The sequence below is a fragment of the Heptranchias perlo genome, chromosome 7 (genome assembly GCF_035084215.1).
Source record: "Heptranchias perlo isolate sHepPer1 chromosome 7, sHepPer1.hap1, whole genome shotgun sequence".
Lineage (NCBI taxonomy): Eukaryota > Metazoa > Chordata > Chondrichthyes > Hexanchiformes > Hexanchidae > Heptranchias > Heptranchias perlo.
The window spans coordinates 7,388,253-7,415,352 of record NC_090331.1 but is presented as its reverse complement, the minus strand read 5'-3'; the positions used below and the strand labels follow the sequence as shown (position 1 = coordinate 7,415,352).

Genomic DNA, 27,100 nt, shown 5'->3' with positions numbered 1-27,100 from the left:
TCACTGTTATAAACCAAGCTTAATGACATTCGTGAATCAGGTCTACGCATCCACCCAAAGATTGCACAAATTTACTTTTAACAGGGGTTCCTTGACTGCCCTGTGGGCTCAGTTGCCTAATGCACTGCCCAGCGTGGTCCTGAGTCACACGGGCCGGGGGGGGGGGGGTGGGGGGTGGGGGGAATTAGGGTTTAATCCCCAGTCTTTGTTGGGGTTCACTCGGCCTGAGCCGAGGTAGCAGGAGGGGGCACTGCAATTGGCTTCAGCACCACTGGACTGGGAAGGGAGAAAAAAGGTCAGCCTTTTGTCAACTTCGGTAACCATCGTTGAACCACCCAGCACACAGGGAGGCCATTCGGCCCATTGTGCCTGTGCCAGCTCTTCGGAAGATTAGTCCCATTCTCCTGCTCTTTCCCCACAGCCCTGCAAATTTTCCCCCTTCAAGTATTTATCCAATTCCCTTTTGAAAGTTACTACCGAATCTGCTTCCACCGCCCTTTCAGGCAGCGCATTCCAGATCATAACAACTCGCTGAGCAAAAAAAATGTCTCATCTCCCCCTCTGGTTCTTTTGCCAATTACCTTAAATCTGTGTCCTCTGGCTACCGACCCTCCTGCCACTGGAAACAGTGTCTCCTTATTTACTTTATCAAAATGACTTCTGCTTGAAAGCACATGTCTTCGGGTAGGGTTGGGCTCAGTAGTGACGCCCGCCCCCCCCCATGGTGGAACAGACTCGACCTCTGGGCACGCTCCGAGTGCTGGTGGGGTACCGGAGGGCAGTAAGGCCCCCGTTGAACCACAGTTCCAGGATGAATAAAATCGCGAAGAAAAAAAAAAAAATCAGGCTTTGACGAACACAGGCCGCTGCGTTTCAATTAACGCATTTACACCGAATATTATTCCAATTAGCAGCAGAGCGGGCACTGGGTGTAGACAGAAAGATAATCTTCAATTCCTCATCCAATATTCTGTGAAGGCGGATGGATTCCCCCCGCCCCCCACAACAAGAATTGGCCAACGGATGGAGCAATCCAGTTAAAAATGCTTTATGACAATCATGGGATAACATTTAAAAAAAAAACACACAATTGGAAGGAAAAAGGTTTGATTTGCAAACACTTACACCGATACGTCTCCTACGTTTCAAAGCCCTTGCAGTTCTGTTTTCTCGGGCTATTTCTCTGGGGGCGGAAGGTGGGGGGGGGTGAGGTTTGTGTGAAGGAATAGGTCATTAATTTGATGTTGAACTCTCTCATCCATCCCTCCCCCCGCTACCCCCTGCCCCAAGCCACCTTTTGTCAGTTCTTTGACCGTGAGTTTGCAGCCTATTGTTTCATTCCTGAAACCCTCCACAGGCTCCGACAGCTGAGGGGAGTGTGGCTGTTTCAGTTCGATGGGAAGCCCATCGGCGAGAAGCGTTTTTAAGATTGTTGAGAGGGAAGGTTTAGATGCTGCATCGCTTTAGCCTTTCAATTTTCCAAAAAAAAAAATATAGACGCACTTTCCGCGACAGATTCCTAAATACTTGTAGAATCACACAGCACAGGAGACCGCTCGGCCCATCGTGCCTGTGCTAGCTTTTTGGAGAGAGCTATCCAATTAGTCCCACTCCCCCCCCCCCCTGCTCTTTCCCCAGAGCCCTGTAAAATCTTTCCTCTTCATGTATTTATTCAATTCCCCTTTGAAAGTTATTATTGAATCCGTTTCCACCCGCCCTTTCAGGCAGAGCATTCCAGATAAATCTCGTTGAGTGTATTTTACAAGTAAAATAAAAAGGAGCTTTTTGTTTCTAACACAATTTCAGTGTCAGGTGTCGCCAAATCTTCTGAGAAAATAGGTATTTTTTAAAATAGACAAGGACAGCCAATAAAAATGTCACTTCATTTTCAGTCTGGTTTCCACATATCTGCTGGGTTTTTTTTTACACTGAAACAACATGCCATCTTACAAATAATTTCACGGGTCTGATGGTCTATCTGTATTCGGACTCTCAGCCTGATTCACGCAGGATAACAGAGTCAGAGGTAAAAGGAGTGAGACTGCGAGGGGTAAAATTCCTCCTCGATAATTCTACCAACAAGACCCGTTTTAATAGGGAAAAAAAACCCCCCAAGATTCTCCCTGTCGCTAAAAAAAAATTGCCGCAAGAGAGAGAGGAAACAAAGAGAGAGAGAAAAAGGGAGAGAAAAAAAAGGGGATGGAGAGCGATAAAAGGATAAAAAAAGGAGGCTAGGCAGGGAAAAGGAATAAGAAAGAAAAAAAGCATAGGGAGAGAGAAAAAAGGACAGGAAGAGTAAAAAGGAGAGCGAGAGAGAGAGAAAAAAAAAGGGGAGAGAGAGAGAGAGAAAAAGAGAGAGAGAGAGAGAAAAAGGGAGAGAGAGAGAGAAAAAGAGAAAAAAAGGGAGAGAGAGAGAAAAAAAGGGAGAGAGAAAAAAGGAAGAGAGAGAGAGAGAGAAAGAAAAAGGGGAGAGAGAGAAGAAAAAAGTACAGAAAAAAAGGAGAGAAAATAGGACGGAAAGAAAAATGAGAGCAAGAAATAAGGACAGAGAGAAAAAGGACAGAGAAAAGAGAGGACAGGGAGAGAAATGGGATAGAGAAATAAAATAGAAAGATAAGAAGAGAGAGAAAAGAGGATAGAGCAAGAGAGAAAAATTTAGAGGACAGGAGGAGGAAAAAATAAGAATAAAAAGTAAAATGATAGAGAGAAAAGCAAATAATTTCACAATATAAATATATTAAATTCAGTGTAAAACACAAGCTCACTTTATAAGACAACATAAACGACAGGGTAATAACAGGATTTTACTGCAGTCCAGATTTAACCGGGCCTGGGGCCTTCACTTGGACACTCCGTCCATTCTGCCACTCAATTCTCTTATGTAACCCAGACACTCAGTAATCAGTAATACACTTCTTGGCCTGTACTATATGTGGAAGAGAGTATACCCAGTAGTTTAACTCCTTATTGTTTACTGTGCTCAGAGCACTGTAATCAGTAGAATTGACAAGATGGAGACAGGCTGTTAGGCCCAACCAGCCCATTGAGTGTTCAGCCTCCACACCGAGCAGCAGTCCCAATCCCGTGTGCCCCACTCAATTCCCATATCCCTTTATTTCCCCCTTTCCTTCAACCACCTATCTAACCTATTATTAAAAGCTGACCTGCTCCCTGCTTCAATCACTTGCTCAGGAAGTGCATTTAAAGCCGTACAAAAAAAACCTCTCTCCTGCTCTCTGTCCTAAATCATTATGTGGGGCCTGGATAGAGTGGGCAGGAAGGACCTATTTCCCTTAGCAGAGAGGTCAATAACCAGGGGTCATAGATTTAAAGTAATTGGTAGAAGGATTAGAGGGGAGCCGAGGAAAATTTTTTTCACCCAGAGGGTGGTGGGGGGTCTGGAACTCGCTGCCTGAAAGGGTGGTAGAGGCAGAGACCCTCAACTCATTAAAAAAGTTCTTGGATATACACTTGAAGAGCCGTAACCTACAGGGCTACGGACCAAGGGCTGGAAAGTGGGATTAGGCTGGGTAGCTCTTTTTCGAACGCCACGCACACGATGGGCCGAATGGCCTCCTTCTGTGCTGTAAATTTTCTATGGTCTTATATCTGTATTCCCTCTTTCAACATCCCTTCAATCTCTTCTGCTCTAATGAAAACTGCTCCAATTTCTCAAGTCTGCATTACCTTGTATCCAGGCAGTGTTCTAGTGAACCGACACTGTACCCTCTCTCTACTGCCTCAATATCCTTCCTATATTGTGGAGCCCAAAACTGTACACAATAAAACTGTGGTTTTACTAAGGTTTTATACAGATGCATTATTACATCTCGATTTTTATACTCTATACCTCTTGCCATAAAACCCAGTATTTCATTAGCCTTTTTCTTATAATCTTATCCAAGTGAGCTGCTGCCTTTACTGTCTTGTGAACCTGAACTCCAAATCCCTCTGCTCTCACATATCACCCTGCCGTCCCCCATTCAAAGAATGATTATTACTTTTAACCAAAATGAACCACTTTACATTCACGGACATTGAATTCCATCTACCACATGTTTTTGGCCATTCCATCGACTTATCAATATTCCCTTGCAACTTCCTCTGTTCCACAGAATTGTTTACTCTACCTCCTATTTTAGCATCTAATTTGGACATCACTCCCTCTCGGCCTATACTTCAATCATTGGCCGCAGAACTGAACCTTGTGAGACACTGCTTCCAGGTGTCAGCCGTAGCTCGCACTCTCGCCTCCGAGTCAGAAGGTCGTGGGTTCAAGTCCCACTCCAGAGACTCGAGCGCAGAATCTAGGCTGACGCGCCTAGTGCCAGTACTGAGGGGGTGCTGCACTGTCGGAGGTGCTGTCTTTCGGATAGACGTTAAACTGAGGCCCAGTCCGTCCTCCCCCGGGTGGACGTAAAAGATCCCACGGCCACTATTTCGAAAAAGGGAAGGGGCGTTCTCCCCAGTGTCCTGGCCAATGTTTATCCCTAAAAAAAGGTTATCTGGTCATTACCACATTGCTGTTTGTGGGATCTTGCTGTGCACAAATTGGCTGCCGCGTTTCCTACATTACAACAGCGACTACACTTCGAAAGGTACTTGGGACTTCCCGAGGTCACGCTATACAAATGCAAACCTTTCTTTCAACCATTTTTAATCCAATTTGCTACGCTTCCCCCAATCCCATACCCCTTAATCTTCTTCAATAGTTGACTATGTGGTACCTTGTCATGGGCTTTCTGAAAGTCCATATATACCACATCCGTTGCATTTCCCCGTCCACCCTATCTGTCACCTGATCAAAGAAGTCTATCAGGTATTATAATCCTTATTCTGTACTGTACTCGAGGCAGTGTAACCAGCAATATAATCCTTATTCTATGTTACACAAGGATACGTTTTACCTCATGGTGTGGGATCTTGCTGTGCTCAAATTGGCTGCTGTGTTTGCCTGTATAATAACAGTGACTGCACTTCAGAAGTAGCTGATTGGCTGTAAAGCGCTTTCGAGTGTCCTGAAGGAGTGAAAGGCGCTATATAAATGCAACTTCTTTATTCTGTACTGAACACGGGTCTGGTAGAGCAGGGGCGCATCCCCGATTTTCATCGCTCCACCATTGGCGGCCGTGCCTTCAGCTGTCTAGGCCCTAAGCTCTGGAATTCCCTCCCTAAACCTCTCCGCCTCTCTCTCTTCCTATAAATCACTTCTTAAAACCTACCTCTTTGACCAAGCTTTTGTTCACCTGTCCTAATATCTCCTTACGTGGCTTGGTATCAAATTTTTGTTTGATAATCGCTCCTGTGAAGCACCTTGGGACGTTTTACTATGTTAACGGTGCTATATAAATGCAAGTTGTTGTTATTGTTTTTTGTGCACTGTATCACTCCAGAAGTCACAGCTACCAAACATTCTTTAAAAAAAGAGAAACCAGTTATTGACCTGGAGCCTGAAATTTACAGGTGGATCCCATTGCCCTCTGATTGGCTCAAATAATTCGCAAGCAGCTACAATGGTCCAATTTAGGCCACTCCACAACAGGGGGTGCCTGAGCACTGGCCTTAAAGGGACAGGCCAGATCAGCAGCTAACCACCACATCCAACCTCCTGACAACAACTTGCATTTATATAGCGCCTTTAACATAATAAAATATCCCAAGGTGCTTCATAGGAGCGATTATCAAACAAAATTCGACACCAAGCCACATAAGGAGATATTAGGACAGGTGACCAAAAGCTTGGTCAAAGAGGTAGGTTTTAAGGAGCGTCTTTAAAAGGAGGAGTGAGAGGTAGAGAGGTTTAGGGAGGGAATTCCAGAGCTCAGGGCGTAGGCAGCTGAAGGCACGGCCGCCAATGGTGGGGCGATGAAAGTCGGGAATGCGCAAGAGGCCAGAACTGAAGGAACGCAGAGATCTCGGAGGGTTGTAGGGCTGGGGGAGGTTACAGAGATACGGAGGGGGTGAGGCCATGGAGGGGTTTGAAAACAAGGATGAGAATTTTAAAATCGAGGAGTTGCCGGACCGGGAGCCGATGTAGGTCAGGCCCGAGACTGCCCTCGAGTGTCGCCACAGGGTGTCGGTTAGTGTACTGCAAAATTATCCTTGCGAAAAAAGAATTCGATGCTCCATTTGTGAACTGCATCATTTCCCGTGACACTTTTTGTTATTTATTTTGAGTTTAGTAAGCCAGTCTCTGCCTCTCCCTACAGGCCCGAGTCCCGATGCTCTGCCTCTCTTCGTCCGCCCGACCCAGCGCCAACTTGCCCGTTGCTACGGTGACCGGCTCCGCTCACCGGCACTTTACTGAGCGTCGCTGGCAAGTCCGGCGTTTACCGCCTGTCGCTAGTTGCCCTGACTGCTGAGGGGCAGTTAAGGGTCAGCCACGTCGGTGTGGGACTGGGGTCAAGTATAGGCCCAGATCGGGTAAGGACGGCAGGTTTCTTTTCCAGTGAACCAGTTGGGTTTTTACGACAATCAGACAGCTTCATGGTCACTCCCACTGGTACTGGCGTTTTATTTCCTGATTTGAATTCGAAAGGGTAGCGGAAATCTGGAACTCTCTCCTGTGGATGCAGCGACCATCGAAAATTTCCCGGTTCAATGGATTTATGTTCGGAACATTAGGAACAGGGGTAAGACGTTACGTTGGGTAAGGGGTATCAAGGGATTATGGAGCCAAGGCGGGAAAATGGATCTGAGCTGCAGATCAGCCGTGATCTGACTGAATGGCGAAACAGACTCGAGGGGCTGAATGGCCTGTTCCTGTTCCTAATCTTCCCGTGAATTAAGCAATTTTAATAAAGCAGCACAGATGCCTTTTAATGGCACCACTGCCATTCAAATTTACAGATAACTCAAATGAAAAAAGATTAAAAAGAGGAGCACTCTGCAGAGAGTGGTGAGAATGGGGAACCTGCTCCCACAAGGAGTAGTTGAGGCGAATAGTGTAGATACATTTAAGGGGAAGCTCGATAAACACATGAGGGAGAAAGGAATAGAAGGATATGCTGATAGGGTGAGATGAAGTAGGGAGGGAGGAGGCTCGTGTGGAGCATAAACACCGGCACGGACCAGTTGGGTTGAATTTGTGCTGTAAATTCGATGTAATGCATAAATACAGAAAGGGAAACCGTTCTTTCCTAAGTCTGAGGCAGAATTTCTATCACTGATCCAAATTCCGGCCGTAATTTCTGACTACCCACCCTTTTCTAAAAAAGGTCCTTTTTTGTTGTGGTTTTTGTCCATTTTCTGCCCTCGCGTCACATCCGTCACACATCGTGACCGTCACCCTCCGGGATTGTCCAGGACTCAAAGATTTACTGCGAGCAAAAACCCGGGAGAAAAAAAATCAAAGGGGAGTTAAAAAAAATTGCTGTGTTGCCCCCCCCACCCCCCAATTTTCTTTGAACACTTTTATAAAAATTCAGGGGCGGGGCCGGGGAGGAAACGGTCGATTGACCGAGCGAGGCCTTTGTTGGCGGGAGGTCTTGAGATGAAACCTCCAGGAATACGCCTGACCAGAGTTGGCGAACCCTGGTGATCAGGAGCGGGAACCCAGGTTGAAGATTTTCTCCTCCTTGCTAGCTTAAGGGGCTGTGCGGCCGAAACTTCCTGTATCTCTGCTGCCCGTATCCTAACTCGCACCAAGTCCCGTTTGCCCACCACCCCTGTGCTCGCTGACCTACAACGGCCCCCGGTCCAGCAACACCTCGATTTTAAAATTCTCAGCCTCGCGTTCAAATCCCTCCATGGCCTCATCCCCCACTCCCCCACCCCCTCCATCTCTCCAACCTCGTCCAGCCCTACAAACCGCTAAGATCTCTGCGTTCCTCCAACTCTGGCCTCTTGTCCAAACCCCACTTTCTCTGCCCCACTATTGGCGGCCATGCCTTCAGCCATCTAAGCACCAAGGCGAAGTCATTAGATGTATCCAAGAAGGAGATGGAAATATTTCTTAATGCTAAAGGGATCAAGGGATATGAGGAAAAAGCGGGAACAGGGTACTGAGTTAGAGGATCGGCCATGATTACTTTGAATGGCGGAGCAGGCCCGAAGGGCCGAATGGCCTACTCCTGCTCCTATTTTCTATGTTTAAACTCTGGAATTCGCTCCCTGAACCTCTCCTCCTCTCGCTCTCCTCCTTTAAGATACTCCATAAAACCTACCTCTTTGACCAAACTTTTGGTCACCTGTCCTAATGTCTCCTTGTCTGATTTACGCTCCTACGGAGCAGCTTGGGACGTTTTACTACATTAAAGGCGCTATTATAAATGTAAGTTACTGTTGGTGCTCTCTTGGACAGTTCCTTTGCTCACTCAGCGAGGGGGTGTGAAACCAGGAATATATTATTTAACTGGCTGTCTCTGTAAGGCGTTTGTTGATTCCCTTCCCCCCATGAATTTCATTCAAAGAACGAGTCACAAAAGTTCCACTTCGCTGGTTACAGAAGATTTCTGACTGTGCAAGGGAAATGGTTATAGAGAGAGATGTTTAAGGTGATTAAAGGATTTGATAGGGTAGTTAGAGAGAAACTATTTCCTCTGGTGGGGGGAGTCCAGTACTAGGGGGGGCATAACCTTAAAATTAGAGTTCAGGGGGTGATGTGAGGAAGCACTTCTTCACACAAAGGGGAGTGGAAATCTGGAACTCCCTTCCCCCCAAAAAACTGTTGAGGCTGGGGGGGGGGTGGTCAATTGAAAATTTCAAAACGGAGATTGATCGATTTTCGTTAGGTAAGGGTATTAGGAGATATGGAACCAAGGTGAGCAGGTGGAGTTAAAATACGTACCAGCCATGATCTCACTGAATGGCGGAATAGGCTTGAGGGGCTGAATGGCCTCCTCCTGTTCCTATGAGATTGTCCACATAAGCACAAGGGTAAAAAGCAGACCCAGCAAGGGAGGAGGAACTGCGCGGAGGCAAGTTTCTACATTCGCTCTCTTGCAAAGGGGTCGGGGTTGACGCGTTGAAATACACAAGTACTTTGTGAGGGAAAGACTTACTTTTCTTTTTTTTAAAAAAAAATCTTTTGTGTGAATAATTGTTGACGTCTCGCAAGGAGTCGTTTCCAGTAGTTTCACCTCATTAAGGTCGATTTAGCAATTAACCAAAGGCGAAGCTCTTAAAACGACTACTGGTTTCAGAATACCAAGCCCATCAGTAGGATCAGCGCAGAGAAAAATACAGACAGGCAATTTGGGGGGAATTAGGTCACTCGCGAGCCTTGAAGATACAATTAGCCGGAGAAACGTGTGCTGGATCAGGAATCTCGCATTCAAGAAGGATTGGGAATATCGGAATTCTATGTTAAAATGGGATCGGGAATATCAGAATTTTACATTCAAATGGGATCGCGAATATTGGAATTCTACAATAAACAGGGATTGGGATTCTGGAATTCTACAATAAACAGGGATTGGGATACTGGAATTCTACAATAAACAGGGATTGGGATTCTGGAATTCTACAATAAACAGGGATTGGGATACTGGAATTCTACAATAAACAGGGATTGGGATACTGGAATTCTACAATAAACAGGGATTGGGATACTGGAATTCTACAATAAACAGGGATTGGGATACTGGAATTCTACAATAAAAAGGGATTGGGATACTGGAATTCTACAATAAACAGGGATTGGGATACTGGAATTCTACAATAAAAAGGGATTGGGATACTGGAATTCTACAATAAACAGGGATTGGGATACTGGAATTCTACAATAAAAAGGGATTGGGATACTGGAATTCTACAGTAAACAGGGATTGGGATTCTGGAATTCTACATTAAAAAGGGACTGGGATACTGGAATTCTACAATAAACAGGGATTGGGATACTGGAATTCTACAATAAACAGGGATTGGGATTCTGGAATTCTACATTAAAAAGGGACTGGGATACTGGAATTCTACATTAAAAAGGGATTGGGATACTGGAATTCTACAATAAACAGGGATTGGGATACTGGAATTCTACATTAAAAAGGGACTGGGATACTGGAATTCTACAACAAACAGGGATTGGGATACTGGAATTCTACAATAAAAAGGGACTGGGATACTGGAATTCTACAATAAACAGGGATTGGGATACTGGAATTCTACAATAAAAAGGGATTGGGATACTGGAATTCTACAATAAAAAGGGATTGGGATACTGGAATTCTACAATAAACAGGGATTGGGATTCTGGAATTCTACATTAAAAAGGGACTGGGATACTGGAATTCTACAATAAACAGGGATTGGGATACTGGAATTCTACAATAAACAGGGATTGGGATTCTGGAATTCTACATTAAAAAGGGACTGGGATACTGGAATTCTACATTAAAAAGGGATTGGGATACTGGAATTCTACAATAAAAAGGGACTGGGATACTGGAATTCTACAATAAACAGGGATTGGGATACTGGAATTCTACATTAAAAAGGGACTGGGATACTGGAATTCTACAACAAACAGGGATTGGGATACTGGAATTCTACAATAAACAGGGATTGGGATACTGGAATTCTACAATAAAAAGGGATTGGGATACTGGAATTCTACAATAAACAGGGATTGGGATACTGGAATTCTACAATAAACAGGGATTGGGATACTGGAATTCTACAATAAAAAGGGATTGGGATACTGGAATTCTACAACAAACAGGGATTGGGATACTGGAATTCTACAACAAACAGGGATTGGGATACTGGAATTCTACAATAAAAGGGACTGGGATACTGGAATTCTACAATAAAAGGGACTGGGATACTGGAATTCTACAATAAACAGGGATTGGGATACTGGAATTCTACAATTAACAGGGATTGGGATACTGGAATTCTACAATTAACAGGGATTGGGATACTGGAATTCTACAATAAACAGGGATTGGGATACTGGAATTCTACACTTAAAGAGGATCGGCAACATGAAAGTTCTTTGAGAGGAAAAAAAAGAGGAATCGGGCACATGGGGGAATTCCACATTTAAAGGAGGGATTGGGAATGCTGGGATTTTGCTGTGAAGGAAGGATTGGGATTGCCGGAATTGTAGCCTAGTGGCTGGCCCTTCGCACTGTGTCCAACAAGTAATGAAAGTGTTGGGGGGGGGTGGTGGTGGTGGTGGTGGGGTGGAGAAATAATGTTTGATGTGAGAAATCTTTTAATTTCGAGGCACTTGGAGTCGGTTGCCATGTTAACCGTACAGACGGCAGAAGCAGCGTAAAAAGATTTCAAATCTTAAAAATTCAGTAATGTATCCAAATATATTTATCTGTGTGTATATATATATATATATAAAAAACACAAACATCCAATATTAATACATACATATATATATAAAATAGACATATATATTAGATTTATAAAGACCCAAGGTATTAAAATAACAGCAGACAATCCCCTCAGTATCAATTTTCACTGAAAGCACAAAATAACACTATAAATATACACAACAGACAGGACGACCGAACAGAGTATAAATTGATTGTTTTTTTTGGGTTTTCCCGTTCAGACCCATACACTCACTTCACGTGTTGACTCTACCTTCATTTCAGACCGAAAACATCACCCCCCACCCACCCACCCACCCCCACTCCCTCCTCCTCCTCAGCCTGTATTTTAAAATACGTTCGAAGCCTTGGATCATCATCATCATCATCATCTTGTTCTTTTTCTCTCTCCCACTTTCCCCCGTTCTATTCAGGACTCACCAGAAACGTTAGGTTCGAGCTCTTCCTCGAGCCCCCCCCCCCCCCCGCCCCCCCCAACTCTGGCAACGTGACAGGCCCGTCTCGGATGCTGGAGGAACGGAAATCTCTCTCGAACCCCAATCTTGGCGCCCCCCCCACCACCCCCACCACCTCGCACCCCGACCCCCCTCCTCCCCTCCCGCCGCATCTCCACAAATATCCCCCCCCCCCCAACCAGGGCATTTACACTTGTAGATGATGAAACATAATTATACATTGAAGCAACGAGCATCAAGTAATTTTGCTGAAGAAAATATGTTTTTGTTAATCTGCGGCTTACCTCAGTTTGAGAGTTTCACGGGAAGCTTTGTCGAGAAGTGAGTTAAAATACAACAAAAAAAAAACAAGGGATGGTGAGGGGGTTGGGGGAAGAGAGAAGAAAGGAGAGAGAGAGAGAGAGAGAGAGAGAAAGGTCCTGCAATGCTCTAGACGGCTCTGAACCCTCCTTATAAGCCTCCCACCATCATTCATTTTCTCCTGCCATGTGTCACATCAAAAAAAAAAGGGTTGCCATGGCAGCCTCTCCACATGTTGCTCACGGTTAGTGGCGTTTTTGTTGTTCGGCTCTGGAGGATTTTCTCGTCCCTCTGCATACTTAGAAAGAAACAAGATGCAACGCTCGCCTTGTGCACAGGCGTCCTCGGGATTTAACCCTACTGTGTCGGAGCGGGGGCGCCATTACTGATACGTCAAAAGTGTCTTGAGCTAGTTTAAGTGGGGAGGAGGAGGAGGAGGGATGGGGTGGGGTGGGGGGGCGGCGGTAAGGGAAGGATTGAACGCTGGGATCTGACTGCCAGATAGAAAATAAAAAACAGAAACCGATGCCCCCCCAAATCACACAGGGCGAATATTAGCGTGCGTGGCACTGAATGCATTCGCGTCTGCTTAACATAAGCAGAGGGGTTTTATACCAACGCATTAAACTATCACACAAAAAATTTCAGCATCCATCTTAAGAAAAAAACTTGCATTTAAGTGGCCCCCTATGTCTCAATTCGTTCCACCCACGGTGAATTAATGATGTGGTCAAACGCAGCAGCCATTTTGCCCACATCAAGATCACACAATCAGCAACGAGATGAGTTGTGATGGGTTTTTTTTTATTGGTTAGGACGCCGGGAGAATTCCCAGCTGAGCAGCGTCATGGACCCTTCAACATCTCTCTGCACCACTGGATCAGACTTGGCCCCTCGTGCACCCCGGATTTCCATTGTCCCTCCATTGGCGGCCGTGCCTTCAGCCGTCTAGGCCCTAAACTCTGGAATCCCTTCCCTGAGCCTCTCCATCTCTCTCTCCCTCCTTTAAGACGCTTCTTAAAATCTACCTCTTTGAACAAGCTTTTGGTCACCTGTCCTAGTATCTCATGTAGCTGGGTGTCTAACTTTATCTGATTATACTCCTGTGAAGCTCCTGAAAAGTACTGGAGAAATTAATGGGACTAAAAGCCGACAAATCCCCTGGACCTGATGGCCTACATTCTAGGGTTTTAAAAGAGGTGGCTGCAGAGATAGTGGATGCATTGGTTTTGATCTTCCAGAATTCCCTAGATTCTAGAATGGTTCCCGTGGATTGGAAGGTAGCAACTGTAATCCCGCTATTCAAGAAGGGAGGGAGAGAGAAAACAGGGAACTACAGGCCAGTTAGCCTGACATCAGTAGTAGGGAAAATACTAGAATCTATTATTAAGGAAGTAGTAACAGGGCACTTAGAAAATCATAATATAATTAGCCATGGTTTTATGAAAGGGAAATAGTGTTTGACAAATCTATTAGAGTTTTTTGAGGATGTAACTAGCAGGTAGATAAGGGGGAACCAGCAGATGTAGTCTATTTGGATTTTCAAAAGGCATTCGATAAGGTGCCACATAAAAGGTTGTTACACAAGATTAGGGGAAATATATTAGCATGGATAGAGGATTGATTAGGACAGAAAACAGAGAGTAGGAATAAATGGGTCATTTTCAAGTTGGCAAGTTGTAACTAGTGGGGTGCCGCAAGGATCAGTGCTTGGGCCTCGGCTATTTACAATCTATATTAATGACTTAGATGAAGGGACTGAGTGTAATGTATCCAAGTTTGCTGACGATACAAAGCTAGGTGGGAAAGTAAGCTGTGAGGAGGACACAAAGAGTCTGCAAAGGGATATCGACAGGTTAAGTGAGTGGGTGAGAAGGTGGCAGATGGAGTATAATGTGGGGAAATGTGAAATTATCCACTTTGGTAGGAAGAATAGAAAAGCAGAAAATTTTTTAAAAGGTGAGAGACTAAGAAATGTTGGTGTTCAGAGGGATTTGGGTGTTCTTGTACACGAATCTCAGAAAGTTAACATGCAGGTACAGCAAGCAATTAGGAAGGCAAATGGAATATTAGCCTTTATTGCAAGAGGGTTGGAGTATAAGGGTAAGGAGGTCTTGCTGCAATTATATAGGGCTGTGGTGAGACCACTCCTGGAGCACTGTGTACAGTTTTGGTCTCCTCACCTAAGGAAGGATATACTTGCTTTAGAGGCGGTGCAGCGAAGGTTCACCAGATAGATTCCTGGGATGAGAGGGTTGTCCTATGAGGAACGATTGAGTAGAATGGGCCTATACTCTCTGGAGTTTAGAAGAATGAGAGGTGATCTCATTGAAATGTATAAAATTCTTAGAGGGCTTGACAGAGTAGATGCTGAGAGGCTGTTTCCCCTGCTGGAAAGTCTAGAACTAGGGGTCATAATCTCAAGATAAGGGGTCAGCCATTTAGGACCGAAATAAGGAAAAATTTCTTCACTCAGAGGACTGTGAATCTTTGGAATTCTCTACCCCAGAGGGCTGTGGATGCTGAGTCGTTGAGTATATTCAAGTCCAAGATAGATAGATTTTTGGACACTAAGGGAATCAAGGGATATGGGGATAGGGCGAGAAAGTGGAGTTGAGATAGAAGATCAGCCATGATCTTACTGAATGGCGGAGCAGGCTCGAGTGGTCGTATAAGGAGATATCAGGACAGGTGACGAAAAGCTTGGTCAAAGAGGTGGGTTTTAAGGAGCATCTTAAAAGTAGGATAGGTAGAGAGGCCGAGAGGTTTAGGGAGGAAATTCCAGAGCTTAGGGCCCGGGCAGCTGAAGGCACGGCCGCCAATGGTGGAGCGATTAAAATCTGGAATGTGGAAGAGGCAAGAATTGGAGGAGCGCAGAGATCTCGGAGGGTTTTAGGGCTGGAGGAGGCTGCAGAGATAGAGAGGGGCGAGGCTACGGGCTCCTGGTTACTACCAGTGACCCCTGGTGGACACACCGCTGTGAGATTCCATGATTCTATAAGGGAAGTGACAGGTTGAAGTGCTCAAGATGTTTGTTTTTAGAAAAAAAATGGGTTTCCTTCGTATTTAGAAAAATGCAATCACGGCCTGTCCATCTCGTTCCACAATTAATTTTCCTCTCCTGGAAGCCGCTGGCTCTCGCTGGGACCAGTGGCAGAGACTTCAGGCGCCCTCCTACAACTTGGCCAAATGGCCACTTTCCATGTGCGAGCCTGGACAGTGAGTTCCGGCAGAGTATTAGACCGGGGGTGGGGTGGGGAGGGGGGTGACAGCTGTACCCTCTCCTATCATCATCTCACATCATCTGTTATTTTCTAAATGTCCTGTTATCACATCCTTTATAATAGATTCTAGCATTTTCCCTACTACTGATGTTAGGCTAACTGGTCTGTAATTCCCTGTTTTCCCTCTCCCTCCTTTTTTGAATAGTGGGGTTACATTTGCCACCCTCCAATCTGCAGGAACTGTTCCAGAAACTATAGAATTTTGGAAGATGACAACCAATGCATCCACTATCTCTATAGCCACCTCTTTCAAAACCCTGGGATGTAGATCATGAGGTCCTTGGGATTTACGAAGTTTCAGTCCCATTAATTTCTCTAGTACTATTTTTTTTTTTACTAATACTAACTTCTCTCAGTTCCTCATTCTCGCTGGGCCCTTGGTCCAGATTCTTGTTTCATTTTACTGATGGCTTTAAGCAGCTTTAATCGCTGAGGGTAGTTTTCAGGATGTACACTGATGTGTGGATGTGTAATAAATGCTCATGGTGCTGGATAATTGAAGTGACATTGTCCACTCCTCATTTCTCATTGGATAAACGAGCTGCACAGTGTGGGACGTAGACCGGGAAAGTTCCAGGTTTCCTCCCCGGCCTTTGCTTACTGGGCGACAGCCGTGGCTCAGTGGGTAGCACTCTCACCTCTGAGTCAGAAGGTCTTGGGTTCAAGTCCCCACTCCAAAGCCTTGCGCGCATAATCCAGGCCGACACTCCCCAGTGCCAGTACTGAGGGAGTGCTGCACTGTCGGAGGCGTCGTCTTTTGGACGAGACGTTAAACCGAGGCCTCGTCTGCCCTCACAGGTGGACATAAAAGATCCCATGACACTAACTGAAGAGCAGGGGAGTTCTCCCTGGTGTCCCGGTCAATATTTACGCCTCAAACAACATCACCAAAACAGATAATCTGGTCATTATCGCATTGCTGTTAGTGGGAGCTTGCTGTGTGCAAATTAGCTGCCTCGTTTCCTACATTACAACAGTGACTACACTTAACTGATCTGTGGTAGTGGTGGCACTACATTTGGCCTCAGTGACCCTGGGTAGGGGGAATAGTATTCAGGGCTCCCTTTGCTGATCAGGGACACCTGCGTGGACATTAGATTGGAAAGAGTTTCGGGCTCAGTTGCAATGCACTTCCCCCCCTCCCCCTCCCCCTCCCCCGGTTCAATTGCCATTCTGGCGCATACGTAACGAATTGTCACATGGGTGAGCTACTGGAGGCATCTGTGGAACCGTACTCCACCAAGAGTCACGGGTGACCCAGAGGGCATGAGTTCAAATCCCACCATGGCAATTTGGATTCCATAAATCCAGTAATTTATGGGCTGGCACTTGTCCCAACTGGTTCACTAATGTCAATGAGAAAAGGGACTTTGCTGCCTTTACCCGGTCTGACCTACACGTGACTCCAGCCCCACACGAACAACGATTTGAATTTATGTAGCGTCCTTAACGTAGTAAAACGCCCCAAGGCACTTCACAGGAGCGATTATCAAATAAAAATTTGACACGAGCCACATGAGGAGATATTAGGACTGGACTTGGTCAAAGAGGTTGGTTTTAAGGAGTGTCTTAAAAGGAGGAGAGAGAGAGGTAGAGAGGTGGAGACATTCAGGGAGGGAATTCCAGAGCTTAGGGTTTAGGCAGCTGAAGGCACGGCCGCCAATGCTGGAGTGATGAAAATCACGGATGCGCAAGAGGCCAGAATTGGAGGAGCGCAGAGATCTCGAAGGGTTGTAGGGCTGGAGGAGATTACAGAGATAGGGAGGGGACGAGGGCCATGGAAGGATTTGAACACAAGGATGAGAATTTTAAAATCAAGGTGTTGCCAGACCTGCAGCCAACGTAGGTGCGACTTAGGACCTTAGCCAGTCTGGCCTACAAGTGACTCCAGTCCCAGGCGATGTAGTTAACGCTTAATGCCTCTCAAAATGGCCGAGCGAGCCACTCAGTAGCGGGCGAGGCAATCAATATGGCCTTCCCAAGAATGAATCTATATTTTAAAAACGTCAGCGGTTTCAGGAGAGGAATGGAGAAGATCAAAGAGGAATAAATCTAGAATGAAAAACAAGGGTTATCCGAGAGAGGAGAGAGTAAAGAAAGATTTAAAATTGCCACAGGGTATTCTGAGGGAACAATGCGCAGCACAGCATCACTCTCCCACAGCTAACGACCCTTAAAAAGCTCCTGTCAAGTCTTGTACCTTCTGTACATTACTAATGGACTCAGCTTAAAGACTTCCTTCTGCATCAGTCCTCCTCAGCCCAGGAGCACCTGAGGGGGATCGCAGAGCGTCTGGCTATTGGAAAAGCAATTTATTCGTCTGAGTCAGCTTCCCCGAGAGGTTCAGCGATAACTTCTGTTCGAGGGACATTAGGAACAGGAGGAGGCCATTCAGCCCAATTGAGCCTGTTCCGCCATTCAGTTAGATCATGGCCGATCTGCATCTTAACTCCATCTCCCCACCTTGGTTCCGTAACCCTCGCCTAACAAAAATCTATCGATCTCAGTCTTGGGAGCTCCAACTGACCCCCAGCCTCAACAGCTTTTTGTGGGAAGAGAGTTCCAGATTTCCACTCCCCTTTGTGTGAAGAAGTGCTTCCTGGCATCACCCCTGAACGGCCTAGCTTTGATTTTAAGGTTATGCCCCCTTGTTCTGGTCTCGCCCCCCGCCAGAGGAAATAGTTTCTCTCTAGTTTTGAGGTGAATGTTTGCACTTTTTTTGTCTCCCAATTTTCTCTGGAAGAAGCTGACTCGTATCATGGAATCGTACGTCACAGGAGGAGGCCATTCGGCCCATCGTGCCTGTGCCGGCTCTTTGAAAGAGCTATCCAATTAGTCCCATTCCCCCGCTCTTTACCCGTAGCCCTGCAATATTCAAGTATTTATCCAATTTCCTTATGAAAGTTATTATTGAATCTGCTTCCACCGCCCTTTCAGGCAGCGCATTCCAGATCATAACAACTCGCTGCATGAGAAAATGTTTCCTCATGTCGCCTCTGGCTCTTTTGCCGATCATCTTAAATCTGTGTCCTCTGGTTACCGACCCTCCTGCCACTGGAAACAGTTTCTCTTAATTTACTCTATCAAAACCCTTCATGATTTTGAACACCTCGATCAAATCTCCCCTTGACCTTCTCTGTTCTAAGGAGAACAACCCCAGCTTCTCCAGTCTCTCCACATAACTAAACTCCCTCATCCCTGGTACCATTCCAGTAAATCTCCTCTGCACCCTCTCTAAGGCCTTGACATCCTTCCTAAAGCATGGTGCCCAGAATTGAACACAATACTCCAGCCTAGACCTAGCCAGTATTTTATAAAGGTTTAACATAACTTCCATGCTTATTGTGCTTCTATTAACATTTGGGATTCGGGATCCACAAACAGCGACAGCCCCCTGGTGTCTCAGCAAAGGGGGTCACTCTACGTGTCTGATCCTAGAAGAATGTGTTAGGGCCATAGGAACAGGAGTAGGCCATTCAGCCCCTCGTGCCTGCTCCGCCATTTGATAAGATCATGGCTGATCTGTGATCTAACTCCATATACCCGCCTTTGGCCCATATCCCTTAATACCTTTGGTTGCCAAAAAGCTATCTATCTCACATTTAAATTTAGCAATTGAGCTAGTATCAATTGCCGTTTGCAGAAGAGAGTTCCAAACTTCTACCACCCTTTGTGTGTAGAAATGTTTTCTAATCTCACTCCTGAAAGGTCTGGCTCTAATTTTTAGACTGTGCCCCCTACTCCTAAAATCCCCAACCAGTGGAAATAGTTTCTCTTTATCCACCCTATCTGTTCCCCTTAATATCTTATAAACTTCAATCAGATCACCCCTTAACCTTCGAAACTCCAGAAAATACAACCCCAATTTGTGTAATCTCACCTTGTAACTTGACCCTTGAAGTCCGGGTATCATTCTAGTAAACCTACGCTGCACTCCCTCCAAGGCCAATATGTCCTTCCGAAGGTGCGGTGCCCAGAACTGCTCACAGTACACCAGGTGCGGTCTAACCAGGGTTTTGTATAGCTGCAGCATAACTTCTGCCCCCTTGTACTCTAGTCCTCTCGATATAAAGGCCAGCATTCCATTTGCCTTATTGATTATTTTCTGCACCTGTTCACGACACTTCAATGATCTATATACCTGAACCCCTAAGTCCCTTTGGACATCCACTGTTTTTAACTTTTTACCATTTAGAAAGTACCCTGTTCTATCTTTTTTTGATCCAAAGTGGATGACCTCACATTTGCCTACATTGAATTCCATTTGCCACAGTTTTGCCCACTCACCTGATCTAAGAATATTGCTTTGTAATTTTATGTTTTCGTCTACACTGCTTACAATGCCACCAATCTTTGTGTCATCGACAAACTTAGATATGAGACTTTCTATGCCTTCATCTAAGTCATTAATAAATATTGTGAATAATTGAGGCCCCAAGACAGATCCCTACGGGACTCCACTAGTCACATCCTGCCAATGTGAATAGAGTCATAGAGTCATAGAGTTATACAGCACGGATAGAGGCCCTTCGGCCCATCGTGTCCGCGCCAGCCATCAAGCCCTGTCTACTCTAATCCCATATTCCAGCATTTGGTCCGTAGCCTTGTATGCTATGGCATTTCAAGTGCTCATCCAAATGCTTCTTGAATGTTGTGAGGGTTCCTGCCTCCACAACCCTTTCAGGCAGTGAGTTCCAGACTCCAACCACCCTCTGGGTGAAAAAGTTCTTTCTCAAATCCCCTCTAAACCTCCCGCCTTTTACCTTGAATCTATGTCCCCTTGTTATAGAACCCTCAACGAAGGGAAAAAGCTCCTTAGTATCCATCCTATCTGTGCCCCTCATAATTTTGTACACCTCAATCATGTCCCCCCTCAGCCTCCTCTGCTCCAAGGAAAACAAACCCAATCTTCCCAGTCTCTCATCATAGCTGAAGCGCTCCAGCCCTGGTAACATCCTGGTGAATCTCCTCTGCACCCTCTCCAAAGCGATCACATCCTTCCTGTAGTGTGGCGACCAGAACTGCATACAGTACTCCAGCTGTGGCCTAACCAGTGTTTTATACAGCTCCATCATAATCTCCTTGCTCTTATATTCTATGCCTCGGCTAATAAAGGCAAGTATCCCATGTGCCTTCTTTACCACCTTATCTACCTGTTCTGCCGCCTTCAGGGATCTGTGAACTTGCACACCAAGATCCCTCTGACCCTCTGTCTTGCCTAGGGTCCTCCCATTCATTGTGTATTCCCTTGCCTTGTTAGTCCCTCCAAAGTGCATCACCTCGCACTTTTCCGGGTTAAATTCCATTTGCCACTGTTCCGCCCATCTGACCAACCCATCTATATCGTCCTGCAGACTGAGGCTATCCTCCTCGCTATTTACCACCCTACCAATTTTTGTATCATCAGCGAACTTACTGATCATACCTTTTACATTCATATCCAAGTCATTAATGTAGACCACAAACAGCAAGGGACCCAGCACTGATCCCTGTGGTACCCCACTGGCCACAGGCTTCCAGTTACAAAAACAACCTTCGACCATCACCCTCTGCCTTCTGCCACTAAGCCAGTTTTGTATCCAAAGTGCCAAGGCACCCTGGATTCCATGGGCTCGTACCCATTATCCCTACTCTCTGTCGCCTTTCGCTCAGCCAACTTCCTAACCAAGTCCGTACTTTTCCCTCGATTCCATGGGCTTCTATCTTAGCTAACAGTCCCTTATGTGGGACCTTATCAAATGCCTTCTGGAAGTCCATATAAATAACATCCATTGACATTCCCCTGTCCACTACTTTAGTCATCTCTTCAAAAGGTTTGTCAGGCACAACCTACCTTTCACAAATCCATGCTGGCTCTCCCTGATTAACTGAAAATTCTTGAGGTGTTCAGTCACCCTATCCTTAATTATAGACTCCAGCAATTTCCCCACAACAGATGTTAGGCTAACTGGTCTATAATTCCCCGGTTTCCCTCTCTCTCCTTTCTTAAAAAGCGGAGTGACATGTGCAATTTTCCAATCTAGAGGGACAGTTCCTGAATCTAGAGAACTTTGAAAGATTATAGTTAGGGCATCTGCAATGTGCTCACCTACTTCCTTTAATCCCTGGGATGGAAACCATCTGGTCCTGGGGATTTGTCACTCTTTAGTGCTATTATTTTCTTCATTACTGTTGCTTTACTTATGTTAATTTTATCGCGTCCCTGTCCCCGATTCAATATTAGTTTTCTTGGGATTTCCGGCATGCTATCCTCTTTTTCTACTGTAAATACTGAGGCAAAGTAATTATTCAACATGTCCGCCATTTCCCCATTGTCAATGACAATGTCTCCACTTTCAGTTTTTAAGGGGCCAACACTGCTCCTGACCACCCTCTTTTTCCTAATATAACTATAAAAGTTCCTTGTATTGGTTTTGATATCCCTTGTAAGTTTCTTTTCATACTCTGTTTTTGTAGCTCTTACTATCTGTTTTGTGACCCTTGTTGATCTTTGTATCTTTCCCATTCGCCAGGATCTGTGCCATTTTTTGCCTTTTTGTATGCCCTTTCCTTGTGTCTTATACTGTCCCTTACCTCTTTAGTTGCCCATGGCTGTTTTTTTTGGCAAGTAGAGTTCTTGTCCCTCAGGGGTATAAACTGATTCTGTATCACGTTAAATGTTTCTTTAAACATTTCCCACTGATCATCAGTCGTTTTACCCATTAACAGATTTGCCCAGTTTACTGTGGACAGTCTCTGTCTCATCCCATTGAAGTCAGCCTTACCCAAGTCTAGAATCTTAGCAGCTGATTCACTTTTTTCCCTTTCAAACACTACATTGAACTCGATCATGTTATGATCGCTACTGGATAGATGTTTGCGTACAGTTAAGCCGTTAACTAATTCTGGTTCATTACTCATTACTAAATCTAGTATGACTTGCCCCCTTGTTGCCTCTAGGATATACTGCTGTAGAAAACTATCCCGAACACACTCATTTTTGGGAAGTGGGTGTCGCTGGCAAGGCCGGCATTTGTTGCCCATCCCTCGTTGCCCTCGAGAAGATGGCGATACAACTGAGTGACTTGGAAGACCACTTCAGAGGGCAGTTAAGAATCAACCATGTTGGTGTGGGACTGGAGTCACATATAGGCCCAGACCGGGTAAGGACGGCAGATTGCCTTCCCTACAAGGACAAAAACAACAACTTGCATTTATACAGCGCCATTAATGTGGTAAAAAGTCCCAAGGCAGTTCACAGGAGTGAACATTAGTAAACCAGTTGGGCTTTTATAATAATCCGACACCTTCAAGATCACTTGTACTGACAGTTTTTATTTCTAGATTTTTAAAAACTACATTTAAATTCTCAAACTGGCCATGGTGGGATTTGAACTCATGGATTATTAGTCTGGGCCTCTGGATTAATGGTCCAGTAACATAACCACTACATTACCATACCCCTTCTATCTGATTACTTCACGGCAAGTAATACAAGACGACATAGATTCAAAAAAGTAAATCATCACCTCTCATTCTTCTAAACTCCAGAGAGTATGGGCCCATTCTACTCAATCTCTCCTCATAGGACAACCCTCTCATCCCAGGAATCAATCTAGTGAACCTTTGTTGCACCCCCTCTAAGGTAAGTATATCCTTCCTTAGATAAGGAAATGAAAACTGTCCGCAGTACTCCAAGGGAGATCTCACCAAAGCCCTGTACAATTGTAGTAAGACTTCCTTACTCTTGTACTCCAATCCCCTTGCAATAAAGGCCAACATGCCATTTGTTTTTCTGCTGTATCTGCATGCTAGCTTTTTGTGTTTCTTGTACGAGGACACCCATGTCTCTCTGGACACCAACATTTAATAGTTTCTCACCATTTAAAAAATATTCTGTTTTTCTATTCTTCCTACCAAAGTGAATAACCTCACATTTCCCCACATTATACTCCATCTGACACCTTCTTGCCCACTCACTTAACATGTCTATATCCCTTTGCAGGCTCTTTTTGTGTTCTCCTCACAAGCACGAGAGAGAGACGTTCTTCAGTGGGTCGAACGGTACATTTTGGTTTAAAGAAAATAAAAGTAATAATTATACTTTGAATGGAGGAGAGATGGGTGATGTGGAAGAGCAGAGGGATTTGGGGGTTCAGGTTCACAAGATATTGGGGTCACTAAATCACACCGAGGCAACTTCAGTTGGTTTTGAACAAATGATCATGAAACAGGCTATTTAGCTCAAAAAAAACCAAACAACCTCGTCATTAGGATCATGTGTCGTCCCTGATTTTGGTGGTGGGCCAGCGATAAGGAACTCCAAGTGCCAATGGTTCATTGACTCCATGAGTGGGCAGTGAGCAGACCTCTCCTGAGTTATGGATCTCATTGTCTGCAGTATAAGTGGGGTATAAAGCTGCTCGAGGTGGGGGAATTACATTTAGTGCGGCGTATTTCAAAAAATAATTTATTGCACAAGGTGCATTGAATCACTTTCGTTTGGATAAGCAGCTACATAAACGTAAGGCTTTTGTTTTCATTTGTCTTGTGACACACACAGGAACATAGGAAGAAAGAACGTGCATTTATATAGAGCCTTTCATGTCCTCAAGACATCCTAAAGTGCTTTACAGCCAATGAAGTACTTTTGAAGTGTAGTCACTGTTGTAATGTAGGAAACGCAGCAGCCTATTTGCGCACAGCAAGATCCCACAAATAGATACATAACCAGTTAATCTGTTTCGATGGTGTCTATTGACCAGGACGCCAGGGAGAACTCCCCTGCTCTTCCTCGAATTGTGGCGTGGGATCTTTTACGTCCACCTGAGGGGGCAGACGGGGCCTCGGTTTGACGTCTCATCTGAAAGACGGCACCCCTGACAGTGCAGCACTCCCTCAGCACTGGCACTGGGAGTCTCAGCCTAGATAATGGGCTCAAGTCTCTGGAGTGGGATTTGAACCAAACTGACAGATTAGATACTTTTTCCCATCCTTTGCGTGAGGGAGATTCTTCAGTATCGGTTGTAAATTTATTTTTCACTACTCGATATTGATAAGGCTTTTAAGCAACCTTACAATTCGATCCTGCACAAAAGCAATTCTTCCACTGTAGCTGAATCAACCCTTGGAACAAAGAGGGAACGGGGAGCGAATTGGAATATAAACAGGGCTTTATTCTCCTTTTATAAGGTCACTGCCTTTGATCTGTAACACCTCCCCAATTAGTAAACACAATGGGGGAGGAAGGGAGTTGGCAACAGAAAAGCAAGCACAGGGATTGATAGAGAGTTACTCTTTGGTTTTATGTGCCGTTAATTAACTGCCCAGTAAATGTGTCTCAGTGTCTCATTTCATGCTTATTACCGAGCTTCTTTGATGCTGCTTCATCTACCAGAACCCCGAGCTGGGACTGTGCTCCAGTCACTCTGGCTGTATCGGTCCCAGCACCTCCTGTGCTCATATGGAGCGAGCACACTCCCTCCTCGGCCAGCCTTTGACCCACTCCATCATTCGCCCATTATTTCTGTTGCTGGGTCACCTCTGGGACTTTCAGGTTTGCGCTTGACCAAGTAAAGGCAGCAACTACCAAAAAACCAGAAACCCAGCGGGCAAGGGGTTACTGAGTGACATTGTGAGGGAGCTGGATTAACATCAGTAGAGATAAAGTCAGTAACACAGGGCGCTGGGGGAGAGGGGTTACTGAGTGACAGTGTGAGGGAGCTGGATTAACGTCAGTAGAGATACAGTCAGTAACACAGGGCGCTGGGGGAGAGGGGTTACTGAGTGACAGTGTGAGGGAGAGGGATTAACATCAGTAGAGATACAGTCAGTGACACAGGGCGCTGAGGGAGAGGGGTTACTGAGTGACGGTGTGAGGGAGGGGGATTAACATCAGTAGAGATACAGTCAGTGACACAGGGCGCTGGGGGGAGAGGGGTTACTGAGTGACGGTGTGAGGGAGGGGGATTAACATCAGTAGAGATACAGTCAGTGACACAGGGCGCTGGGGGGGAGAGGGGTTACTGAGTGACAGTGTGAGGGAGGGGGATTAACATCAGTAGAGATACAATCAGTAACACAGGGCGCTGGGGGAGAGGGGTTACTGAGTGACAGTGTGAGGGAGCTGGATTAACATCAGTTGAGATACAGTCAGTAACACAGGGCGCTGGGGGAGAGGGGTTACTGAGCGACAGTGTGAGGGAGCTGGATTAACATCAGTAGAGATACAGTCAGTAACACAGGGCACTGGGGGAGAGGGGTTACTGAGTGACAGTGTGAGGGAGGGGGATTAACATCAGTAGAGATACAGTCAGTAACACAGGGCGCTGGGGGGAGAGGGGTTACTGAGTGACTGTGTGAGGGAGGAGGATTAACATCAGTAGAGATACAGTCAGTAACACAGGGTGCTGGGGGAGAGGGGTTACTGAGCGACAGTGTGAGGGAGAGGGATTAACATCAGTAGAGATACAGGGAGGTTGGCTGGGTGGAGAAGGTATGTTTGGAAAGGACAGTGCAATTTAATGCCAAGTTCTTTCTTCCTCTGATTCAGTGAGAAAAATGGTCTGATCTTATTAGAAATTTAATATCATTTCCACAGTTCCTGACAGATGCCCCGATTAGACAAAGCAGGAAGCTGCCCAGCTGACATTGGCTGCATGCCGCTCCGGTCGAGCAGCTCCACTAAAAACCTGCCGAATGCAGTGTCCGGCAAACCTGCCTTTCTCCCCATCTCTCCTGAAGACGCTGACATGCACTGCGATTGTCTGCCCACCCTCCAGCCACACGGTCTTCTCCACGGGTTAAGTCTAGACAACACGTGCAGCTGGGCTATTCGACTGCAGGGTGCATCATAGCCAAGCCCGATCCTGTTCGCACCGGGGTCACTCGATTTAGGGCAGGAACTATGGGACAGAAGGAGGCCATTCAGCCCCCTCGAGCCTGTTCCGCCATTCAATTGGATCATGGCTGATCGGCATTTTAACCGTTACTGTCCTTAATGTGACTCGGTGTCAAATTTTGTCCGATTTACGCTCCTGTGAAGCGCTTTGGGACGTTTTACTACGTTAAAGGCGCTATATAAATGCAATTTGTCGTTGTTGTCAACATCATTTGAAAGGGAACTGGAGGAGTATTCATTTGAAAAGAAATATAAAAGGATACGGGGACATGGGATTACACCAGATAGCTCCAGCTGAAATTGTTGCTGTTGTTTACCCGCCTTGGTTCTGTAATCCTTAACACCCTTGCCTAACAAAAATCAGTCCATTTAGAAATCAGCCCCCAGCCTCAACAGCTTTTTGGGGGAGAGAGTTCCAGATTTCCACTCCCCTTTGTGTGAAGAAGTGCTTCCTGACATCACCCCTGAACGGCCTGGCTCTAATTTTAAGGTTCTGCCCCCTTGTTCTGGACTCCCCCTCACCAGAGGAAATAGTTTCTCTCTATCTACCCGATCAAATCTTTTAACCATCTTCAACATCTCAATTAGATCACCCCTTAATCTGCTCTACTCGAGGGAATACAAGCCTAGTCTGTGCAACCTGTCCTCATAATTTAACCCTTTTAAGCCCCGGTATCATTCTGGTGAATCAGTGCTGCACCCCCTCCAAGGCCAATACATCCTTCCCGAGGTGCAGTGCCCTCAGAAAGGGTATACTGATTCCCACCTGCCCCAGCGCTAGGGGCACGGAGACCCAGAATGCTGCCCTGGTGGAGATCTGCTAACACAACACACGCCGGGGATTAAACACGAGATGTTACTGGTCTGTACGGCTTGGTGCCATGTTGGACAGTA

The 27,100-nt window shown here is 45.7% G+C and overlaps 1 protein-coding gene across 1 annotated transcript in view; it reads right to left on the bottom strand.

Annotated features, from left to right (window-relative positions):
• The window catches only part of LOC137323493 (receptor-type tyrosine-protein phosphatase-like N), a 227,795-nt gene that overhangs the window by 75,378 nt on the left and 125,317 nt on the right, over window positions 1–27,100 (bottom strand). The window lies entirely within an intron of this gene.